General features: G+C 48.4%; 5 non-coding genes and 2 pseudogenes across 5 annotated transcripts; all 7 read right to left on the bottom strand.

The window, feature by feature from the left end:
* Nucleotides 1–2,539: 2,539 nt before the first annotated feature.
* LOC137322273 (5S ribosomal RNA) lies at nucleotides 2,540–2,659 on the bottom strand. Its single transcript, XR_010963029.1, has one exon. It is a non-coding gene; the product is annotated as a 5S ribosomal RNA (ribosomal RNA).
* Nucleotides 2,660–5,655: 2,996 nt separating this feature from the next.
* Nucleotides 5,656–5,775, bottom strand: LOC137322292 (5S ribosomal RNA). Its single transcript, XR_010963047.1, has one exon. It is a non-coding gene; the product is annotated as a 5S ribosomal RNA (ribosomal RNA).
* A 2,998-nt stretch (nucleotides 5,776–8,773) lies between these two features.
* LOC137322272 (5S ribosomal RNA) lies at nucleotides 8,774–8,893 on the bottom strand. Its single transcript, XR_010963028.1, has one exon. It is a non-coding gene; the product is annotated as a 5S ribosomal RNA (ribosomal RNA).
* Nucleotides 8,894–11,895: 3,002 nt separating this feature from the next.
* LOC137322319 (5S ribosomal RNA) lies at nucleotides 11,896–12,015 on the bottom strand (annotated as a pseudogene).
* A 3,018-nt stretch (nucleotides 12,016–15,033) lies between these two features.
* LOC137322312 (5S ribosomal RNA) lies at nucleotides 15,034–15,153 on the bottom strand. The gene has a single exon (XR_010963066.1). It is a non-coding gene; the product is annotated as a 5S ribosomal RNA (ribosomal RNA).
* Nucleotides 15,154–18,163: 3,010 nt separating this feature from the next.
* Nucleotides 18,164–18,283, bottom strand: LOC137322271 (5S ribosomal RNA). The gene has a single exon (XR_010963027.1). It is a non-coding gene; the product is annotated as a 5S ribosomal RNA (ribosomal RNA).
* Nucleotides 18,284–21,281: 2,998 nt separating this feature from the next.
* Nucleotides 21,282–21,401, bottom strand: LOC137322329 (5S ribosomal RNA; annotated as a pseudogene).
* Between the last annotated feature and the right edge of the window lie 1,159 nt (nucleotides 21,402–22,560).

Below are 22,560 nucleotides of genomic sequence, written 5' to 3'. Positions count from 1 at the left end.
CTCATCTCTCTCCTCAAAGGTCTGGCTCTACTTTTTAGACTCTGCCCCCTACTCCTAGAATCCCCAACCAGCGGAAATAGTTGCTCTCTATCCACCCTATCTGTTCCCCTTAATATCTTATGAACTTCCATCAGATCACCCCTTAACCTTCGAAACTCCACAGAATACAACCCCAATTTGTGTCATCTCTCCTCGTAACTTAACCCTTGAAGTCCGGCTAGCGTTCTAGTAAACCTACGCTGCACTCCCTCCGAGGCCGATATGTCCTTCCGAAGGTGCGGTGCCCAGAACTGCTCACAGTACTCCAGGTGCGGTCTAACCAGGGTTTTGTATAGCTGCAGCATAACTTCTGCCGCCTTGTACTCTAGTCCTCTACTCACACTTTCACCAGCTACGGATAGGGACCAAGTTAAAAACAAGGACCTCAAAGGTAGCAATCTCTGCAAGGGAAAACATTTACTGGCCTGTGGCCTCCTTCTGTGCTGTACTAAGAAGTAAACTTAGCACTGACCTTTCTCACATAAAAACTCATCAACACCTGCGCTGGACTTCTGGCTAGTGTCTTCGCAACGAAAGCCCCTGAAATCATTCAATAAACACATGCCGTGATTGTTGGTCGGGAGAGGCCTTTCGGGACTTTCCGGATGCATGAACTAAAATGGGCATCAAAATGGTGATGGAGAGGCTTGTAGATTATGTGGTGGAGGCATAAGAAATGGGGCAGGCAGAGGCCCTAAGGGGTGAAATTGACCTGTCGGAGGCCCGGCAAAACCTGGGGAGAAAGGGACAGAAGTCCAAATGTTGGGTAAAGAAAATGTAGATTCAATATGAAAAGTCAGTACTTGACTGCTTACCTCACGCAATTGGAGGGTTGCCAAGCCTCCAGGATTGCCCTGGAGTCTCCAGGAATTAAAGATTAATCTCCTGGACACTGCTGCCAACCAACCGTGGAGAAACATCATAGAGGCATTAAAAGAAAAATGGTTTTTCCTTTTCTTTGAACGCTTTTCTTAATTAGTTCGAAAATTATAGCAGATGGGTCAAAAAGGATGTTTGACTGGGTCGGGTGGTTGGAAGTCATGTGATAAAACCTCCAGGAATGCGTCCAACCAGAGTTGGCAACCCTACCTACCCTTCATTGCCTTCCCCTGGCCTTAACCTTCATTAGCTTCACCATTCCTTCACTCACTCACCCAATCACTCACTCACTCACTCACTCACTGCTGCAAAAACGCTGCTCCCTCCTGCCTCAAAATACAGACAACCGGGGAGCATCCTTTTCTCCTCTCCCAGGCCCAGCTGCTTAGAAAAGGCTCAAGCCCAGACCCCAATTTAAGTCACCTTGGCCCAATTCAGGCCAGAAGAAGATGTGTGCCTTTCCGCACATGGATAAAAGCAGCCGCTGGCCCCGATTTGACCGGCAGGTCGGCGAATGTTAGTCTTCATCTCAACAGGGCTGGAATACAATACAAAGTTATGCTACGGTTGTATAAAGCTCTGCTTAGACCGCATCTGGAGTACTGCGTTCAGTTCTGGGCACCACACCTCAGGAAGGATACACTGGTCTTGGAGGGGCTGCAGCGCACATTTACCAAAATGATACCGGGGCTAAAAGGGTTAAGTTGTCAGGACAGGTTGCATCGACTCGGCTCGTATTCCCTTGAGTTTAGAAGATTAAGATCTAATTGAGGTGTTTAAGATTATTAAAGGAGCTGATAGGCTCGATAGAGAAACTATTTCCTCTGGTGGGGGAGTCCGGAACAAGGGGGCATAATCTGAAAATTACAGCTAGGCAGTTCACGGGTGATGTCAGGAAGCACTTCTTCACACAAAGTGTAGTAGAAATCTGGAACTCTCTCCCCCAAAAAGCTGTTGAGGCCGGGGATCAATTGAAAATCTCAAAACCGAGATTGATTGATTTTTGTTAGGCACGGGTGTTGAGGGTTATGGAGCACAGGCGGGTAAATGGAGTTAAGGTACACATCAGTCACGAATGGCGGAACAGGCTCAAAGGGCTGAATGGCCTTCTCCCGTTCCTATGAACGTGCTGCCAGGAAATGGGCCGAGGAAAGCGAGCAACAGCGAGCGAGCGAGCGAGCGAGCGATCAGCAAAAAGACTGGCAAATGAAGGCAGCGTCGGCGTGAAGAACAGCAAACAGCGAACAAGAAAAGCCGACGGCAGTTGCTATTTCCAGGCGGTGTCCCAAGCGAGTACTGACCAGGCCTGCCTCTGACTTAGCTTGTGATATCGGATGGGATGGGGTACTTTTCAGAGGAGTGTGGTAGTAAGCGATGGCCTGCTTTGCTTCTCTTTACTTAAACGCTTGCTGCTTTGTGTATGTTTTTTGCCAGCTTATTTTCTTCATGTGTTTTTTTTTGTTGACTCTGTGTCGACTCCCTTGCCTTTGTCTGGCAGCAGGAGAATGTGCAGCAAAGGAATGGGCAAAGGAAAGCGAGAGAGAGTGCAGGAGCAAGCAGCAAAAAGCTTTGTGATTGAAGGGAGTGCGCAGAGCTGAGAGCAGCCTCTGCTGGCAAGAAAAGCCTACTGCACCTGGTATTCCCAGGCGGTCTCCCATCCAAGTACTAACCAGGCCTGACTCTGCTTAAGCTTCCGAGATCAGACGAGATCGGGCGTTTTCAGACTAGTATGGCCGTAGGCATCAATTGCTTGCTTTTCCCTTTACTTAAAGGGCTGCAATCCTCTTCTTCATTCTTTACCACACTTTCTGCACTTGCCTGGCGCCGGGGGAAACAACATCACTCACAGGGTACACGCATTCGCACTGCCAAACACAAACACACACAAGTCCTGCTTCATCTGCAAAACAATCACATAGCAAGCTCAACGCTTCATTCAAATCCTACAACATAGCAACAGGAGGAGGCCATTCACACCCGCCTGCCTGCCTGCCTGCCTGCCTGCCTGCCTGCTCCGCCATTTCAGAACATCATGGCTCATCTCTCATCCAACTCCAGAGACCTGCCTTTCGCCCATATCCCTTCATACCTTTGCTTGACAAAAACCTATCTCTCTCACATTTCAATTTCGCAATTCAGCTCCTATCAATTGCCCTTTGCGTGAGAGACTTACAAACTTCTACCACCCTTTGTGGGTAGTAATGTTTTCTCATCTCTCTCCTCAAAGGTCTGGCTCTACTTTTTAGACTCTGCCCCCTACTCCTAGAATCCCCAACCAGCGGAAATAGTTGCTCTCTATCCACCCTATCTGTTCCCCTTAATATCTTATGAACTTCCATCAGATCACCCCTTAACCTTCGAAACTCCAGAGAATACAACCCCAATTTGTGTCATCTCTCCTCGTAACTTAACCCTTGAAGTCCGGCTAGCGTTCTAGTAAACCTACGCTGCACTCCCTCCGAGGCCGATATGTCCTTCCGAAGGTGCGGTGCCCAGAACTGCTCACAGTACTCCAGGTGCGGTCTTACCAGGGTTTTGTATAGCTGCAGCATAACTTCTGCCGCCTTGTACTCTAGTCCTCTACTCACACTTTCACCAGCTACGGATAGGGACCAAGTTAAAAACAAGGACCTCAAAGGTAGCAATCTCTGCAAGGGAAAACATTTACTGGCCTGTGGCCTCCTTCTGTGCTGTACTAAGAAGTAAACTTAGCACTGACCTTTCTCACATAAAAACTCATCAACACCTGCGCTGGACTTCTGGCTAGTGTCTTCGCGACGAAAGCCCCTGAAATCATTCAATAAACACATGCCGTGATTGTTGGTCGGGAGAGGCCTTTCGGGACTTTCCGCATGCATGAACTAAAATGGGCATCAAAATGGTGATGGAGAGGCTTGTAGATTATGTGGTGTAGGCATAAGAAATGGGGCAGGCAGAGGCCCTAAGGGGTGAAATTGACCTGTCGGAGGCCCGGCAAAACCTGGGGAGAAAGGGACAGAAGTCCAAATGTTGGGTAAAGAAAATGTAGATTCAATATGAAAAGTCAGTACTTGACTGCTTACCTCACGCAATTGTAGGGTTGCCAAGCCTCCAGGATTGCCCTGGAGTCTCCAGGAATTAAAGATTAATCTCCTGGACACTGCTGCCAACCAACCGTGGAGAAACATCATAGAGGCATTAAAAGAAAAATGGTTTTTCCTTTTCTTTGAACGCTTTTCTTAATTAGTTCGAAAATTATAGCAGATGGGTCAAAAAGGATGTTTGACTGGGTCGGGTGGTTGGAAGTCATGTGATAAAACCTCCAGGAATGCGTCCAACCAGAGTTGGCAACCCTACCTACCCTTCATTGCCTTCCCCTGGCCTTAACCTTCATTAGCTTCACCATTCCTTCACTCACTCACCCAATCACTCACTCACTCACTCACTCACTCACTCACTGCTGCAAAAACGCTGCTCCCTCCTGCCTCAAAATACAGACAACCGGGGAGCAGCCTTTTCTCCTCTCCCAGGCCCAGCTGCTTAGAAAAGGCTCAAGCCCACACCCCAATTTAAGTCACCTTGGCCCAATTCAGGCCAGAAGAAGATGTGTGCCTTTCCGCACATGGATAAAAGCAGCCGCTGGCCCCGATTTGACCGGCAGGTCGGCGAATGTTAGTCTTCATCTCAACAGGGCTGGAATACAATACAAAGTTATGCTACGGTTGTATAAAGCTCTGCTTAGACCGCATCTGGAGTACTGCGTTCAGTTCTGGGCACCACACCTCAGGAAGGATACACTGGTCTTGGAGGGGCTGCAGCGCACATTTACCAAAATGATACCGGGGCTAAAAGGGTTAAGTTGTCAGGACAGGTTGCATCGACTCGGCTCGTATTCCCTTGAGTTTAGAAGATTAAGATCTAATTGAGGTGTTTAAGATTATTAAAGGAGCTGATAGGCTCGATAGAGAAACTATTTCCTCTGGTGGGGGAGTCCGGAACAAGGGGGCATAATCTGAAAATTACAGCTAGGCAGTTCACGGGTGATGTCAGGAAGCACTTCTTCACACAAAGTGCAGTAGAAATCTGGAACTCTCTCCCCCAAAAAGCTGTTGAGGCTGGGGATCAATTGAAAATCTCAAAACCGAGATTGATTGATTTTTGTTAGGCACGGGTGTTGAGGGTTATGGAGCAAAGGCGGGTAAATGGAGTTAAGGTACACATCAGTCACGAATGGCGGAACAGGCTCAAAGGGCTGAATGGCCTTCTCCCGTTCCTATGAACGTGCTGCCAGGAAATGGGCCGACGAAAGCGAGCGAGCGAGCGATCAGCAAAAAGACTGGCAAATGAAGGCAGCGTCGGCGTGAAGAACAGCAAACAGCGAACAAGAAAAGCCGACGGCAGTTGCTATTTCCAGGCGGTGTCCCAAGCGAGTACTGACCAGGCCTGCCTCTGACTTAGCTTGTGATATCGGATGGGATGGGGTACTTTTCAGAGGAGTGTGGTAGTAAGCGATGGCCTGCTTTGCTTCTCTTTACTTAAACGCTTGCTGCTTTGTGTATGTTTTTTGCCAGCTTATTTTCTTCATGTGTTTTTTTTTGTTGACTCTGTGTCGACTCCCTTGCCTTTGTCTGGCAGCAGGAGAATGTGCAGCAAAGGAATGGGCAAAGGAAAGCGAGAGAGAGTGCAGGAGCAAGCAGCAAAAAGCTTTGTGATTGAAGGGAGTGTGCAGAGCTGAGAGCAGCCTCTGCTGGCAAGAAAAGCCTACTGCACCTGGTATTCCCAGGCGGTCTCCCATCCAAGTACTAACCAGGCCTGACTCCGCTTAAGCTTCCGAGATCAGACGAGATCGGGCGTTTTCAGACTAGTATGGCCGTAGGCATCAATTGCTTGCTTTTCCCTTTACTTAAAGGGCTGCAGTCCTCTTCTTCATTCTTTACCACACTTTCTGCACTTGCCTGGCGCCGGGGGAAACAACATCACTCACAGGGTACACGCATTCGCACTGCCAAACACAAACACACACAAGTCCTGCTTCATCTGCAAAACAATCACATAGCAAGCTCAACGCTTCATTCAAATCCTACAACATAGCAACAGGAGGAGGCCATTCACACCCGCCTGCCTGCCTGCCTGCCTGCCTGCCTGCTCCGCCATTTCAGAACATCATGGCTCATCTCTCATCTAACTCCAGAGACCTGCCTTTCGCCCATATCCCTTCATACCTTTGCTTGACAAAAACCTATCTCTCTCACATTTCAATTTCGCAATTCAGCTCCTATCAATTGCCCTTTGCGTGAGAGACTTACAAACTTCTACCACCCTTTGTGGGTAGTAATGTTTTCTCATCTCTCTCCTCAAAGGTCTGGCTCTACTTTTTAGACTCTGCCCCCTACTCCTAGAATCCCCAACCAGCGGAAATAGTTGCTCTCTATCCACCCTATCTGTTCCCCTTAATATCTTATGAACTTCCATCAGATCACCCCTTAACCTTCGAAACTCCAGAGAATACAACCCCAATTTGTGTCATCTCTCCTCGTAACTTAACCCTTGAAGTCCGGCTAGCGTTCTAGTAAACCTACGCTGCACTCCCTCCGAGGCCGATATGTCCTTCCGAAGGTGCGGTGCCCAGAACTGCTCACAGTACTCCAGGTGCGGTCTAACCAGGGTTTTGTATAGCTGCAGCATAACTTCTGCCGCCTTGTACTCTAGTCCTCTACTCACACTTTCACCAGCTACGGATAGGGACCAAGTTAAAAACAAGGACCTCAAAGGTAGCAATCTCTGCAAGGGAAAACATTTACTGGCCTGTGGCCTCCTTCTGTGCTGTACTAAGAAGTAAACTTAGCACTGACCTTTCTCACATAAAAACTCATCAACACCTGCGCTGGACTTCTGGCTAGTGTCTTCGCGACGAAAGCCCCTGAAATCATTCAATAAACACATGCCGTGATTGTTGGTCGGGAGAGGCCTTTCGGGACTTTCCGGATGCATGAACTAAAATGGGCATCAAAATGGTGATGGAGAGGCTTGTAGATTATGTGGTGTAGGCATAAGAAATGGGGCAGGCAGAGGCCCTAAGGGGTGAAATTGACCTGTCGGAGGCCCGGCAAAACCTGGGGAGAAAGGGACAGAAGTCCAAATGTTGGGTAAAGAAAATGTAGATTCAATATGAAAAGTCAGTACTTGACTGCATACCTCACGCAATTGGAGGGTTGCCAAGCCTCCAGGATTGCCCTGGAGTCTCCAGGAATTAAAGATTAATCTCCTGGACACTGCTGCCAACCAACCGTGGAGAAACATCATAGAGGCATTAAAAGAAAAATGGTTTTTCCTTTTCTTTGAACGCTTTTCTTAATTAGTTCGAAAATTATAGCAGATGGGTCAAAAAGGATGTTTGACTGGGTCGGGTGGTTGGAAGTCATGTGATAAAACCTCCAGGAATGCGTCCAACCAGAGTTCGCAACCCTACCTACCCTTCATTGCCTTCCCCTGGCCTTAACCTTCATTAGCTTCACCATTCCTTCACTCACTCACCCAATCACTCACTCACTCACTCACTCACTGCTGCAAAAACGCTGCTCCCTCCTGCCTCAAAATACAGACAACCGGGGAGCAGCCTTTTCTCCTCTCCCAGGCCCAGCTGCTTAGAAAAGGCTCAAGCCCAGACCCCAATTTAAGTCACCTTGGCCCAATTCAGGCCAGAAGAAGATGTGTGCCTTTCCGCACATGGATAAAAGCAGCCGCTGGCCCCGATTTGACCGGCAGGTCGGCGAATGTTAGTCTTCATCTCAACAGGGCTGGAATACAATACAAAGTTATGCTACGGTTGTATAAAGCTCTGCTTAGACCGCATCTGGAGTACTGCGTTCAGTTCTGGGCACCACACCTCAGGAAGGATACACTGGTCTTGGAGGGGCTGCAGCGCACATTTACCAAAATGATACCGGGGCTAAAAGGGTTAAGTTGTCAGGACAGGTTGCATCGACTCGGCTCGTATTCCCTTGAGTTTAGAAGATTAAGATCTAATTGAGGTGTTTAAGATTATTAAAGGAGCTGATAGGCTCGATAGAGAAACTATTTCCTCTGGTGGGGGAGTCCGGAACAAGGGGGCATAATCTGAAAATTACAGCTAGGCAGTTCACGGGTGATGTCAGGAAGCACTTCTTCACACAAAGTGTAGTAGAAATCTGGAACTCTCTCCCCCAAAAAGCTGTTGAGGCTGGGGATCAATTGAAAATCTCAAAACCGAGATTGATTGATTTTTGTTAGGCACGGGTGTTGAGGGTTATGGAGCACAGGCGGGTAAATGGAGTTAAGGTACACATCAGTCACGAATGGCAGAACAGGCTCAAAGGGCTGAATGGCCTTCTCCCGTTCCTATGAACGTGCTGCCAGGAAATGGGCCGAGGAAAGCGAGCAACAGCGAGCGAGCGAGCGAGCGATCAGCAAAAAGACTGGCAAATGAAGGCAGCGTCGGCGTGAAGAACAGCAAACAGCGAACAAGAAAAGCCGACGGCAGTTGCTATTTCCAGGCGGTGTCCCAAGCGAGTACTGACCAGGCCTGCCTCTGACTTAGCTTGTGATATCGGATGGGATGGGGTACTTTTCAGAGGAGTGTGGTAGTAAGCGATGGCCTGCTTTGCTTCTCTTTACTTAAACGCTTGCTGCTTTGTGTATGTTTTTTGCCAGCTTATTTTCTTCATGTGTTTTTTTTTGTTGACTCTGTGTCGACTCCCTTGCCTTTGTCTGGCAGCAGGAGAATGTGCAGCAAAGGAATGGGCAAAGGAAAGCGAGAGAGAGTGCAGGAGCAAGCAGCAAAAAGCTTTGTGATTGAAGGGAGTGCGCAGAGCTGAGAGCAGCCTCTGCTGGCAAGAAAAGCCTACTGCACCTGGTATTCCCAGGCGGTCTCCCATCCAAGTACTAACCAGGCCTGACTCTGCTTAAGCTTCCGAGATCAGACGAGATCGGGCGTTTTCAGACTAGTATGGCCGTAGGCATCAATTGCTTGCTTTTCCCTTTACTTAAAGGGCTGCAATCCTCTTCTTCATTCTTTACCACACTTTCTGCACTTGCCTGGCGCCGGGGGAAACAACATCACTCACAGGGTACACGCATTCGCACTGCCAAACACAAACACACACAAGTCCTGCTTCATCTGCAAAACAATCACATAGCAAGCTCAACGCTTCATTCAAATCCTACAACATAGCAACAGGAGGAGGCCATTCACACCCGCCTGCCTGCCTGCCTGCCTGCCTGCCTGCTCCGCCATTTCAGAACATCATGGCTCATCTCTCATCTAACTCCAGAGACCTGCCTTTCGCCCATATCCCTTCATACCTTTGCTTGACAAAAACCTATCTCTCTCACATTTCAATTTCGCAATTCAGCTCCTATCAATTGCCCTTTGCGTGAGAGACTTACAAACTTCTACCACCCTTTGTGGGTAGTAATGTTTTCTCATCTCTCTCCTCAAAGGTCTGGCTCTACTTTTTAGACTCTGCCCCCTACTCCTAGAATCCCCAACCAGCGGAAATAGTTGCTCTCTATCCACCCTATCTGTTCCCCTTAATATCTTATGAACTTCCATCAGATCACCCCTTAACCTTCGAAACTCCAGAGAATACAACCCCAATTTGTGTCATCTCTCCTCGTAACTTAACCCTTGAAGTCCGGCTAGCGTTCTAGTAAACCTACGCTGCACTCCCTCCGAGGCCGATATGTCCTTCCGAAGGTGCGGTGCCCAGAACTGCTCACAGTACTCCAGGTGCGGTCTAACCAGGGTTTTGTATAGCTGCAGCATAACTTCTGCCGCCTTGTACTCTAGTCCTCTACTCACACTTTCACCAGCTACGGATAGGGACCAAGTTAAAAACAAGGACCTCAAAGGTAGCAATCTCTGCAAGGGAAAACATTTACTGGCCTGTGGCCTCCTTCTGTGCTGTACTAAGAAGTAAACTTAGCACTGACCTTTCTCACATAAAAACTCATCAACACCTGCGCTGGACTTCTGGCTAGTGTCTTCGCGACGAAAGCCCCTGAAATCATTCAATAAACACATGCCGTGATTGTTGGTCGGGAGAGGCCTTTCGGGACTTTCCGGATGCATGAACTAAAATGGGCATCAAAATGGTGATGGAGAGGCTTGTAGATTATGTGGTGTAGGCATAAGAAATGGGGCAGGCAGAGGCCCTAAGGGGTGAAATTGACCTGTCGGAGGCCCGGCAAAACCTGGGGAGAAAGGGACAGAAGTCCAAATGTTGGGTAAAGAAAATGTAGATTCAATATGAAAAGTCAGTACTTGACTGCTTACCTCACGCAATTGGAGGGTTGCCAAGCCTCCAGGATTGCCCTGGAGTCTCCAGGAATTAAAGATTAATCTCCTGGACACTGCTGCCAACCAACCGTGGAGAAACATCATAGAGACATTAAAAGAAAAATGGTTTTTCCTTTTCTTTGAACGCTTTTCTTAATTAGTTCGAAAATTATAGCAGATGGGTCAAAAAGGATGTTTGACTGGGTCGGGTGGTTGGAAGTCATGTGATAAAACCTCCAGGAATGCGTCCAACCAGAGTTGGCAACCCTACCTACCCTTCATTGCCTTCCCCTGGCCTTAACCTTCATTAGCTTCACCATTCCTTCACTCACTCACCCAATCACTCACTCACTCACTCACTCACTGCTGCAAAAACGCTGCTCCCTCCTGCCTCAAAATACAGACAACCGGGGAGCAGCCTTTTCTCCTCTCCCAGGCCCAGCTGCTTAGAAAAGGCTCAAGCCCAGACCCCAATTTAAGTCACCTTGGCCCAATTCAGGCCAGAAGAAGATGTGTGCCTTTCCGCACATGGATAAAAGCAGCCGCTGGCCCCGATTTGACCGGCAGGTCGGCGAATGTTAGTCTTCATCTCAACAGGGCTGGAATACAATACAAAGTTATGCTACGGTTGTATAAAGCTCTGCTTAGACCGCATCTGGAGTACTGCGTTCAGTTCTGGGCACCACACCTCAGGAAGGATACACTGGTCTTGGAGGGGCTGCAGCGCACATTTACCAAAATGATACCGGGGCTAAAAGGGTTAAGTTGTCAGGACAGGTTGCATCGACTAGGCTCGTATTCCCTTGAGTTTAGAAGATTAAGATCTAATTGAGGTGTTTAAGATTATTAAAGGAGCTGATAGGCTCGATAGAGAAACTATTTCCTCTGGTGGGGGAGTCCGGAACAAGGGGGCATAATCTGAAAATTACAGCTAGGCAGTTCACGGGTGATGTCAGGAAGCACTTCTTCACACAAAGTGTAGTAGAAATCTGGAACTCTCTCCCCCAAAAAGCTGTTGAGGCTGGGGATCAATTGAAAATCTCAAAACCGAGATTGATTGATTTTTGTTAGGCACGGGTGTTGAGGGTTATGGAGCACAGGCGGGTAAATGGAGTTAAGGTACACATCAGTCACGAATGGCGGAACAGGCTCAAAGGGCTGAATGGCCTTCTCCCGTTCCTATGAACGTGCTGCCAGGAAATGGGCCGAGGAAAGCGAGCAACAGCGAGCGAGCGAGCGAGCGAGCGATCAGCAAAAAGACTGGCAAATGAAGGCAGCGTCGGCGTGAAGAACAGCAAACAGCGAACAAGAAAAGCCGACGGCAGTTGCTATTTCCAGGCGGTGTCCCAAGCGAGTACTGACCAGGCCTGCCTCTGACTTAGCTTGTGATATCGGATGGGATGGGGTACTTTTCAGAGGAGTGTGGTAGTAAGCGATGGCCTGCTTTGCTTCTCTTTACTTAAACGCTTGCTGCTTTGTGTATGTTTTTTGCCAGCTTATTTTCTTCATGTGTTTTTTTTTGTTGACTCTGTGTCGACTCCCTTGCCTTTGTCTGGCAGCAGGAGAATGTGCAGCAAAGGAATGGGCAAAGGAAAGCGAGAGAGAGTGCAGGAGCAAGCAGCAAAAAGCTTTGTGATTGAAGGGAGTGCGCAGAGCTGAGAGCAGCCTCTGCTGGCAAGAAAAGCCTACTGCACCTGGTATTCCCAGGCGGTCTTCCATCCAAGTACTAACCAGGCCTGACTCTGCTTAAGCTTCCGAGATCAGACGAGATCGGGCGTTTTCAGACTAGTATGGCCGTAGGCATCAATTGCTTGCTTTTCCCTTTACTTAAAGGGCTGCAGTCCTCTTCTTCATTCTTTACCACACTTTCTGCACTTGCCTGGCGCCGGGGGAAACAACATCACTCACAGGGTACACGCATTCGCACTGCCAAACACAAACACACACAAGTCCTGCTTCATCTGCAAAACAATCACATAGCAAGCTCAACGCTTCATTCAAATCCTACAACATAGCAACAGGAGGAGGCCATTCACACCCGCCTGCCTGCCTGCCTGCCTGCCTGCCTGCCTGCTCCGCCATTTCAGAACATCATGGCTCATCTCTCATCCAACTCCAGAGACCTGCCTTTCGCCCATATCCCTTCATACCTTTGCTTGACAAAAACCTATCTCTCTCACATTTCAATTTCGCAATTCAGCTCCTATCAATTGCCCTTTGCGTGAGAGACTTACAAACTTCTACCACCCTTTGTGGGTAGTAATGTTTTCTCATCTCTCTCCTCAAAGGTCTGGCTCTACTTTTTAGACTCTGCCCCCTACTCCTAGAATCCCCAACCAGCGGAAATAGTTGCTCTCTATCCACCCTATCTGTTCCCCTTAATATCTTATGAACTTCCATCAGATCACCCCTTAACCTTCGAAACTCCAGAGAATACAACCCCAATTTGTGTCATCTCTCCTCGTAACTTAACCCTTGAAGTCCGGCTAGCGTTCTAGTAAACCTACGCTGCACTCCCTCCGAGGCCGATATGTCCTTCCGAAGGTGCGGTGCCCAGAACTGCTCACAGTACTCCAGGTGCGGTCTAACCAGGGTTTTGTATAGCTGCAGCATAACTTCTGCCGCCTTGTACTCTAGTCCTCTACTCACACTTTCACCAGCTACGGATAGGGACCAAGTTAAAAACAAGGACCTCAAAGGTAGCAATCTCTGCAAGGGAAAACATTTACTGGCCTGTGGCCTCCTTCTGTGCTGTACTAAGAAGTAAACTTAGCACTGACCTTTCTCACATAAAAACTCATCAACACCTGCGCTGGACTTCTGGCTAGTGTCTTCGCGACGAAAGCCCCTGAAATCATTCAATAAACACATGCCGTGATTGTTGGTCGGGAGAGGCCTTTCGGGACTTTCCGGATGCATGAACTAAAATGGGCATCAAAATGGTGATGGAGAGGCTTGTAGATTATGTGGTGTAGGCATAAGAAATGGGGCAGGCAGAGGCCCTAAGGGGTGAAATTGACCTGTCGGAGGCCCGGCAAAACCTGGGGAGAAAGGGACAGAAGTCCAAATGTTGGGTAAAGAAAATGTAGATTCAATATGAAAAGTCAGTACTTGACTGCTTACCTCACGCAATTGTAGGGTTGCCAAGCCTCCAGGATTGCCCTGGAGTCTCCAGGAATTAAAGATTAATCTCCTGGACACTGCTGCCAACCAACCGTGGAGAAACATCATAGAGGCATTAAAAGAAAAATGGTTTTTCCTTTTCTTTGAACGCTTTTCTTAATTAGTTCGAAAATTATAGCAGATGGGTCAAAAAGGATGTTTGACTGGGTCGGGTGGTTGGAAGTCATGTGATAAAACCTCCAGGAATGCGTCCAACCAGAGTTGGCAACCCTACCTACCCTTCATTGCCTTCCCCTGGCCTTAACCTTCATTAGCTTCACCATTCCTTCACTCACTCACCCAATCACTCACTCACTCACTCACTCACTCACTCACTGCTGCAAAAACGCTGCTCCCTCCTGCCTCAAAATACAGACAACCGGGGAGCAGCCTTTTCTCCTCTCCCAGGCCCAGCTGCTTAGAAAAGGCTCAAGCCCAGACCCCAATTTAAGTCACCTTGGCCCAATTCAGGCCAGAAGAAGATGTGTGCCTTTCCGCACATGGATAAAAGCAGCCGCTGGCCCCGATTTGACCGGCAGGTCGGCGAATGTTAGTCTTCATCTCAACAGGGCTGGAATACAATACAAAGTTATGCTACGGTTGTATAAAGCTCTGCTTAGACCGCATCTGGAGTACTGCGTTCAGTTCTGGGCACCACACCTCAGGAAGGATACACTGGTCTTGGAGGGGCTGCAGCGCACATTTACCAAAATGATACCGGGGCTAAAAGGGTTAAGTTGTCAGGACAGGTTGCATCGACTCGGCTCGTATTCCCTTGAGTTTAGAAGATTAAGATCTAATTGAGGTGTTTAAGATTATTAAAGGAGCTGATAGGCTCGATAGAGAAACTATTTCCTCTGGTGGGGGAGTCCGGAACAAGGGGGCATAATCTGAAAATTACAGCTAGGCAGTTCACGGGTGATGTCAGGAAGCACTTCTTCACACAAAGTGTAGTAGAAATCTGGAACTCTCTCCCCCAAAAAGCTGTTGAGGCTGGGGATCAATTGAAAATCTCAAAACCGAGATTGATTGATTTTTGTTAGGCACGGGTGTTGAGGGTTATGGAGCACAGGCGGGTAAATGGAGTTAAGGTACACATCAGTCACGAATGGCAGAACAGGCTCAAAGGGCTGAATGGCCTTCTCCCGTTCCTATGAACGTGCTGCCAGGAAATGGGCCGAGGAAAGCGAGCAACAGCGAGCGAGCGAGCGAGCGAGCGAGCGATCAGCAAAAAGACTGGCAAATGAAGGCAGCGTCGGCGTGAAGAACAGCAAACAGCGAACAAGAAAAGCCGACGGCAGTTGCTATTTCCAGGCGGTGTCCCAAGCGAGTACTGACCAGGCCTGCCTCTGACTTAGCTTGTGATATCGGATGGGATGGGGTACTTTTCAGAGGAGTGTGGTAGTAAGCGATGGCCTGCTTTGCTTCTCTTTACTTAAACGCTTGCTGCTTTGTGTATGTTTTTTGCCAGCTTATTTTCTTCATGTGTTTTTTTTTGTTGACTCTGTGTCGACTCCCTTGCCTTTGTCTGGCAGCAGGAGAATGTGCAGCAAAGGAATGGGCAAAGGAAAGCGAGAGAGAGTGCAGGAGCAAGCAGCAAAAAGCTTTGTGATTGAAGGGAGTGCGCAGAGCTGAGAGCAGCCTCTGCTGGCAAGAAAAGCCTACTGCACCTGGTATTCCCAGGCGGTCTCCCATCCAAGTACAAACCAGGCCTGACTCTGCTTAAGCTTCCGAGATCAGACGAGATCGGGCGTTTTCAGACTAGTATGGCCGTAGGCATCAATTGTTTGCTTTTCCCTTTACTTAAAGGGCTGCAGTCCTCTTCTTCATTCTTTACCACACTTTCTGCACTTGCCTGGCGCCGGGGGAAACAACATCACTCACAGGGTACACGCATTCGCACTGCCAAACACAAACACACACAAGTCCTGCTTCATCTGCAAAACAATCACATAGCAAGCTCAACGCTTCATTCAAATCCTACAACATAGCAACAGGAGGAGGCCATTCACACCCGCCTGCCTGCCTGCCTCCCTGCCTGCCTGCCTGCCTGCCTGCTCCGCCATTTCACAACATCATGGCTCATCTCTCATCTAACTCCAGAGACCTGCCTTTCGCCCATATCCCTTCATACCTTTGCTTGACAAAAACCTATCTCTCTCACATTTCAATTTCGCAATTCAGCTCCTATCAATTGCCCTTTGCGTGAGAGACTTACAAACTTCTACCACCCTTTGTGGGTAGTAATGTTTTCTCATCTCTCTCCTCAAAGGTCTGGCTCTACTTTTTAGACTCTGCCCCCTACTCCTAGAATCCCCAACCAGCGGAAATAGTTGCTCTCTATCCACCCTATCTGTTCCCCTTAATATCTTATGAACTTCCATCAGATCACCCCTTAACCTTCGAAACTCCAGAGAATACAACCCCAATTTGTGTCATCTCTCCTCGTAACTTAACCCTTGAAGTCCGGCTAGCGTTCTAGTAAACCTACGCTGCACTCCCTCCGAGGCCGATATGTCCTTCCGAAGGTGCGGTGCCCAGAACTGCTCACAGTACTCCAGGTGCGGTCTAACCAGGGTTTTGTATAGCTGCAGCATAACTTCTGCCGCCTTGTACTCTAGTCCTCTACTCACACTTTCACCAGCTACGGATAGGGACCAAGTTAAAAACAAGGACCTCAAAGGTAGCAATCTCTGCAAGGGAAAACATTTACTGGCCTGTGGCCTCCTTCTGTGCTGTACTAAGAAGTAAACTTAGCACTGACCTTTCTCACATAAAAACTCATCAACACCTGCGCTGGACTTCTGGCTAGTGTCTTCGCGACGAATGCCCCTGAAATCATTCAATAAACACATGCCGTGATTGTTGGTCGGGAGAGGCCTTTCGGGACTTTCCGGATGCATGAACTAAAATGGGCATCAAAATGGTGATGGAGAGGCTTGTAGATTATGTGGTGTAGGCATAAGAAATGGGGCAGGCAGAGGCCCTAAGGGGTGAAATTGACCTGTCGGAGGCCCGGCAAAACCTGGGGAGAAAGGGACAGAAGTCCAAATGTTGGGTAAAGAAAATGTAGATTCAATATGAAAAGTCAGTACTTGACTGCTTACCTCACGCAATTGTAGGGTTGCCAAGCCTCCAGGATTGCCCTGGAGTCTCCAGGAATTAAAGATTAATCTCCTGGACACTGCTGCCAACCAACCGTGGAGAAACATCATAGAGGCATTAAAAGAAAAATGGTTTTTCATTTTCTTTGAACGCTTTTCTTAATTAGTTCGAAAATTATAGCAGATGGGTCAAAAAGGATGTTTGACTGGGTCGGGTGGTTGGAAGTCATGTGTTAAAACCTCCAGGAATGCGTCCAACCAGAGTTGGCAACCCTACCTACCCTTCATTGCCTTCCCCTGGCCTTAACCTTCATTAGCTTCACCATTCCTTCACTCACTCACCCAATCACTCACTCACTCACTCACTCACTGCTGCAAAAACGCTGCTCCCTCCTGCCTCAAAATACAGACAACCGGGGAGCAGCCTTTTCTCCTCTCCCAGGCCCAGCTGCTTAGAAAAGGCTCAAGCCCAGACCCCAATTTAAGTCACCTTGGCCCAATTCAGGCCAGAAGAAGATGTGTGCCTTTCCGCACATGGATAAAAGCAGCCGCTGGCCCCGATTTGACCGGCAGGTCGGCGAATGTTAGTCTTCATCTCAACAGGGCTGGAATACAATACAAAGTTATGCTACGGTTGTATAAAGCTCTGCTTAGACCGCATCTGGAGTACTGCGTTCAGTTCTGGGCACCACACCTCAGGAAGGATACACTGGTCTTGGAGGGGCTGCAGCGCACATTTACCAAAATGATACCGGGGCTAAAAGGGTTAAGTTGTCAGGACAGGTTGCATCGACTCGGCTCGTATTCCCTTGAGTTTAGAAGATTAAGATCTAATTGAGGTGTTTAAGATTATTAAAGGAGCTGATAGGCTCGATAGAGAAACTATTTCCTCTGGTGGGGGAGTCCGGAACAAGGGGGCATAATCTGAAAATTACAGCTAGGCAGTTCACGGGTGATGTCAGGAAGCACTTCTTCACACAAAGTGTAGTAGAAATCTGGAACTCTCTCCCCCAAAAAGCTGTTGAGGCTGGGGATCAATTGAAAATCTCAAAACCGAGATTGATTGATTTTTGTTAGGCACGGGTGTTGAGGGTTATGGAGCACAGGCGGGTAAATGGAGTTAAGGTACACATCAGTCACGAATGGCAGAACAGGCTCAAAGGGCTGAATGGCCTTCTCCCGTTCCTATGAACGTGCTGCCAGGAAATGGGCCGAGGAAAGCGAGCAACAGCGAGCGAGCGAGCGAGCGATCAGCAAAAAGACTGGCAAATGAAGGCAGCGTCGGCGTGAAGAACAGCAAACAGCGAACAAGAAAAGCCGACGGCAGTTGCTATTTCCAGGCGGTGTCCCAAGCGAGTACTGACCAGGCCTGCCTCTGACTTAGCTTGTGATATCGGATGGGATGGGGTACTTTTCAGAGGAGTGTGGTATTAAGCGATGGCCTGCTTTGCTTCTCTTTACTTAAACGCTTGCTGCTTTGTGTATTTTTTTTGCCAGCTTATTTTCTTCATGTGTTTTTTTTTGTTGACTCTGTGTCGACTCCCTTGCCTTTGTCTGGCAGCAGGAGAATGTGCAGCAAAGGAATGGGCAAAGGAAAGCGAGAGAGAGTGCAGGAGCAAGCAGCAAAAAGCTTTGTGATTGAAGGGAGTGCGCAGAGCTGAGAGCAGCCTCTGCTGGCAAGAAAAGCCTACTGCACCTGGTATTCCCAGGCGGTCTCCCATCCAAGTACTAACCAGGCCTGACTCTGCTTAAGCTTCCGAGATCAGACGAGATCGGGCGTTTTCAGACTAGTATGGCCGTAGGCATCAATTGCTTGCTTTTCCCTTTACTTAAAGGGCTGCAGTCCTCTTCTTCATTCTTTACCACACTTTCTGCACTTGCCTGGCGCCGGGGGAAACAACATCACTCACAGGGTACACGCATTCGCACTGCCAAACACAAACACACACAAGTCCTGCTTCATCTGCAAAACAATCACATAGCAAGCTCAACGCTTCATTCAAATCCTACAACATAGCAACAGGAGGAGGCCATTCACACCCGCCTGCCTGCCTGCCTGCCTGCCTGCCTGCTCCGCCATTTCAGAACATCATGGCTCATCTCTCATCCAACTCCAGAGACCTGCCTTTCGCCCATATCCCTTCATACCTTTGCTTGACAAAAACCTATCTCTCTCACATTTCAATTTCGCAATTGAGCTCCTATCAATTGCCCTTTGCGTGAGAGACTTACAAACTTCTACCACCCTTTGTGGGTAGTAATGTTTTCTCATCTCTCTCCTCAAAGGTCTGGCTCTACTTTTTAGACTCTGCCCCTTACTCCTAGAATCCCCAACCAGCGGAAATAGTTGCTCTCTATCCACCCTATCTGTTCCCCTTAATATCTTATGAACTTCCATCAGATCACCCCTTAACCTTCGAAACTCCAGAGAATACAACCCCAATTTGTGTCATCTCTCCTCGTAACTTAACCCTTGAAGTCCGGCTAGCGTTCTAGTAAACCTACGCTGCACTCCCTCCGAGGCCGATATGTCCTTCCGAAGGTGCGGTGCCCAGAACTGCTCACAGTACTCCAGGTGCGGTCTAACCAGGGTTTTGTATAGCTGCAGCATAACTTCTGCCGCCTTGTACTCTAGTCCTCTACTCACACTTTCACCAGCTACGGATAGGGACCAAGTTAAAAACAAGGACCTCAAAGGTAGCAATCTCTGCAAGGGAAAACATTTACTGGCCTGTGGCCTCCTTCTGTGCTGTACTAAGAAGTAAACTTAGCACTGACCTTTCTCACATAAAAACTCATCAACACCTGCGCTGGACTTCTGGCTAGTGTCTTCGCGACGAAAGCCCCTGAAATCATTCAATAAACACATGCCGTGATTGTTGGTCGGGAGAGGCCTTTCGGGACTTTCCGCATGCATGAACTAAAATGGGCATCAAAATGGTGATGGAGAGGCTTGTAGATTATGTGGTGTAGGCATAAGAAATGGGGCAGGCAGAGGCCCTAAGGGGTGAAATTGACCTGTCGGAGGCCCGGCAAAACCTGGGGAGAAAGGGACAGAAGTCCAAATGTTGGGTAAAGAAAATGTAGATTCAATATGAAAAGTCAGTACTTGACTGCTTACCTCACGCAATTGTAGGGTTGCCAAGCCTCCAGGATTGCCCTGGAGTCTCCAGGAATTAAAGATTAATCTCCTGGACACTGCTGCCAACCAACCGTGGAGAAACATCATAGAGGCATTAAAAGAAAAATGGTTTTTCATTTTCTTTGAACGCTTTTCTTAATTAGTTCGAAAATTATAGCAGATGGGTCAAAAAGGATGTTTGACTGGGTCGGGTGGTTGGAAGTCATGTGATAAAACCTCCAGGAATGCGTCCAACCAGAGTTGGCAACCCTACCTACCCTTCATTGCCTTCCCCTGGCCTTAACCTTCATTAGCTTCACCATTCCTTCACTCACTCACCCAATCACTCACTCACTCACTCACTCACTGCTGCAAAAACGCTGCTCCCTCCTGCCTCAAAATACAGACAACCGGGGAGCAGCCTTTTCTCCTCTCCCAGGCCCAGCTGCTTAGAAAAGGCTCAAGCCCAGACCCCAATTTAAGTCACCTTGGCCCAATTCAGGCCAGAAGAAGATGTGTGCCTTTCCGCACATGGATAAAAGCAGCCGCTGGCCCCGATTTGACCGGCAGGTCGGCGAATGTTAGTCTTCATCTCAACAGGGCTGGAATACAATACAAAGTTATGCTACGGTTGTATAAAGCTCTGCTTAGACCGCATCTGGAGTACTGCGTTCAGTTCTGGGCACCACACCTCAGGAAGGATACACTGGTCTTGGAGGGGCTGCAGCGCACATTTACCAAAATGATACCGGGGCTAAAAGGGTTAAGTTGTCAGGACAGGTTGCATCGACTCGGCTCGTATTCCCTTGAGTTTAGAAGATTAAGATCTAATTGAGGTGTTTAAGATTATTAAAGGAGCTGATAGGCTCGATAGAGAAACTATTTCCTCTGGTGGGGGAGTCCGGAACAAGGGGGCATAATCTGAAAATTACAGCTAGGCAGTTCACGGGTGATGTCAGGAAGCACTTCTTCACACAAAGTGTAGTAGAAATCTGGAACTCTCTCCCCCAAAAAGCTGTTGAGGCTGGGGATCAATTGAAAATCTCAAAACCGAGATTGATTGATTTTTGTTAGGCACGGGTGTTGAGGGTTATGGAGCACAGGCGGGTAAATGGAGTTAAGGTACACATCAGTCACGAATGGCAGAACAGGCTCAAAGGGCTGAATGGCCTTCTCCCGTTCCTATGAACGTGCTGCCAGGAAATGGGCCGAGGAAAGCGAGCAACAGCGAGCGAGCGAGCGAGCGATCAGCAAAAAGACTGGCAAATGAAGGCAGCGTCGGCGTGAAGAACAGCAAACAGCGAACAAGAAAAGCCGACGGCAGTTGCTATTTCCAGGCGGTGTCCCAAGCGAGTACTGACCAGGCCTGCCTCTGACTTAGCTTGTGATATCGGATGGGATGGGGTACTTTTCAGAGGAGTGTGGTAGTAAGCGATGGCCTGCTTTGCTTCTCTTTACTTAAACGCTTGCTGCTTTGTGTATTTTTTTTGCCAGCTTATTTTCTTCATGTGTTTTTTTTTGTTGACTCTGTGTCGACTCCCTTGCCTTTGTCTGGCAGCAGGAGAATGTGCAGCAAAGGAATGGGCAAAGGAAAGCGAGAGAGAGTGCAGGAGCAAGCAGCAAAAAGCTTTGTGATTGAAGGGAGTGTGCAGAGCTGAGAGCAGCCTCTGCTGGCAAGAAAAGCCTACTGCACCTGGTATTCCCAGGCGGTCTCCCATCCAAGTACTAACCAGGCCTGACTCTGCTTAAGCTTCCGAAATCAGACGAGATCGGGCGTTTTCAGACTAGTATGGCCGTAGGCATCAATTGCTTGCTTTTCCCTTTACTTAAAGGGCTGCAGTCCTCTTCTTCATTCTTTACCACACTTTCTGCACTTGCCTGGCGCCGGGGGAAACAACATCACTCACAGGGTACACGCATTCGCACTGCCAAACACAAACACACACAAGTCCTGCTTCATCTGCAAAACAATCACATAGCAAGCTCAACGCTTCATTCAAATCCTACAACATAGCAACAGGAGGAGGCCATTCACACCCGCCTGCCTGCCTGCCTGCCTGCCTGCCTGCTCCGCCATTTCAGAACATCATGGCTCATCTCTCATCTAACTCCAGAGACCTGCCTTTCGCCCATATCCCTTCATACCTTTGCTTGACAAAAACCTATCTCTCTCACATTTCAATTTCGCAATTGAGCTCCTATCAATTGCCCTTTGCGTGAGAGACTTACAAACTTCTACCACCCTTTGTGGGTAGTAATGTTTCCTCATCTCTCTCCTCAAAGGTCTGGCTCTACTTTTTAGACTCTGCCCCTTACTCCTAGAATCCCCAACCAGCGGAAATAGTTGCTCTCTATCCACCCTATCTGTTCCCCTTAATATCTTATGAACTTCCATCAGATCACCCCTTAACCTTCGAAACTCCAGAGAATACAACCCCAATTTGTGTCATCTCTCCTCGTAACTTAACCCTTGAAGTCCGGCTAGCGTTCTAGTAAACCTACGCTGCACTCCCTCCGAGGCCGATATGTCCTTCCGAAGGTGCGGTGCCCAGAACTGCTCACAGTACTCCAGGTGCGGTCTAACCAGGGTTTTGTATAGCTGCAGCATAACTTCTGCCGCCTTGTACTCTAGTCCTCTACTCACACTTTCACCAGCTACGGATAGGGACCAAGTTAAAAACAAGGACCTCAAAGGTAGCAATCTCTGCAAGGGAAAACATTTACTGGCCTGTGGCCTCCTTCTGTGCTGTACTAAGAAGTAAACTTAGCACTGACCTTTCTCACATAAAAACTCATCAACACCTGCGCTGGACTTCTGGCTAGTGTCTTCGCGACGAAAGCCCCTGAAATCATTCAATAAACACATGCCGTGATTGTTGGTCGGGAGAGGCCTTTCGGGACTTTCCGCATGCATGAACTAAAATGGGCATCAAAATGGTGATGGAGAGGCTTGTAGATTA

Source organism: Heptranchias perlo, chromosome 5 (genome assembly GCF_035084215.1).
Source record: "Heptranchias perlo isolate sHepPer1 chromosome 5, sHepPer1.hap1, whole genome shotgun sequence".
In the NCBI taxonomy this organism is placed as follows: Eukaryota; Metazoa; Chordata; class Chondrichthyes; order Hexanchiformes; family Hexanchidae; genus Heptranchias; species Heptranchias perlo.
This window is presented reverse-complemented; position numbering and strand designations above follow the sequence as displayed.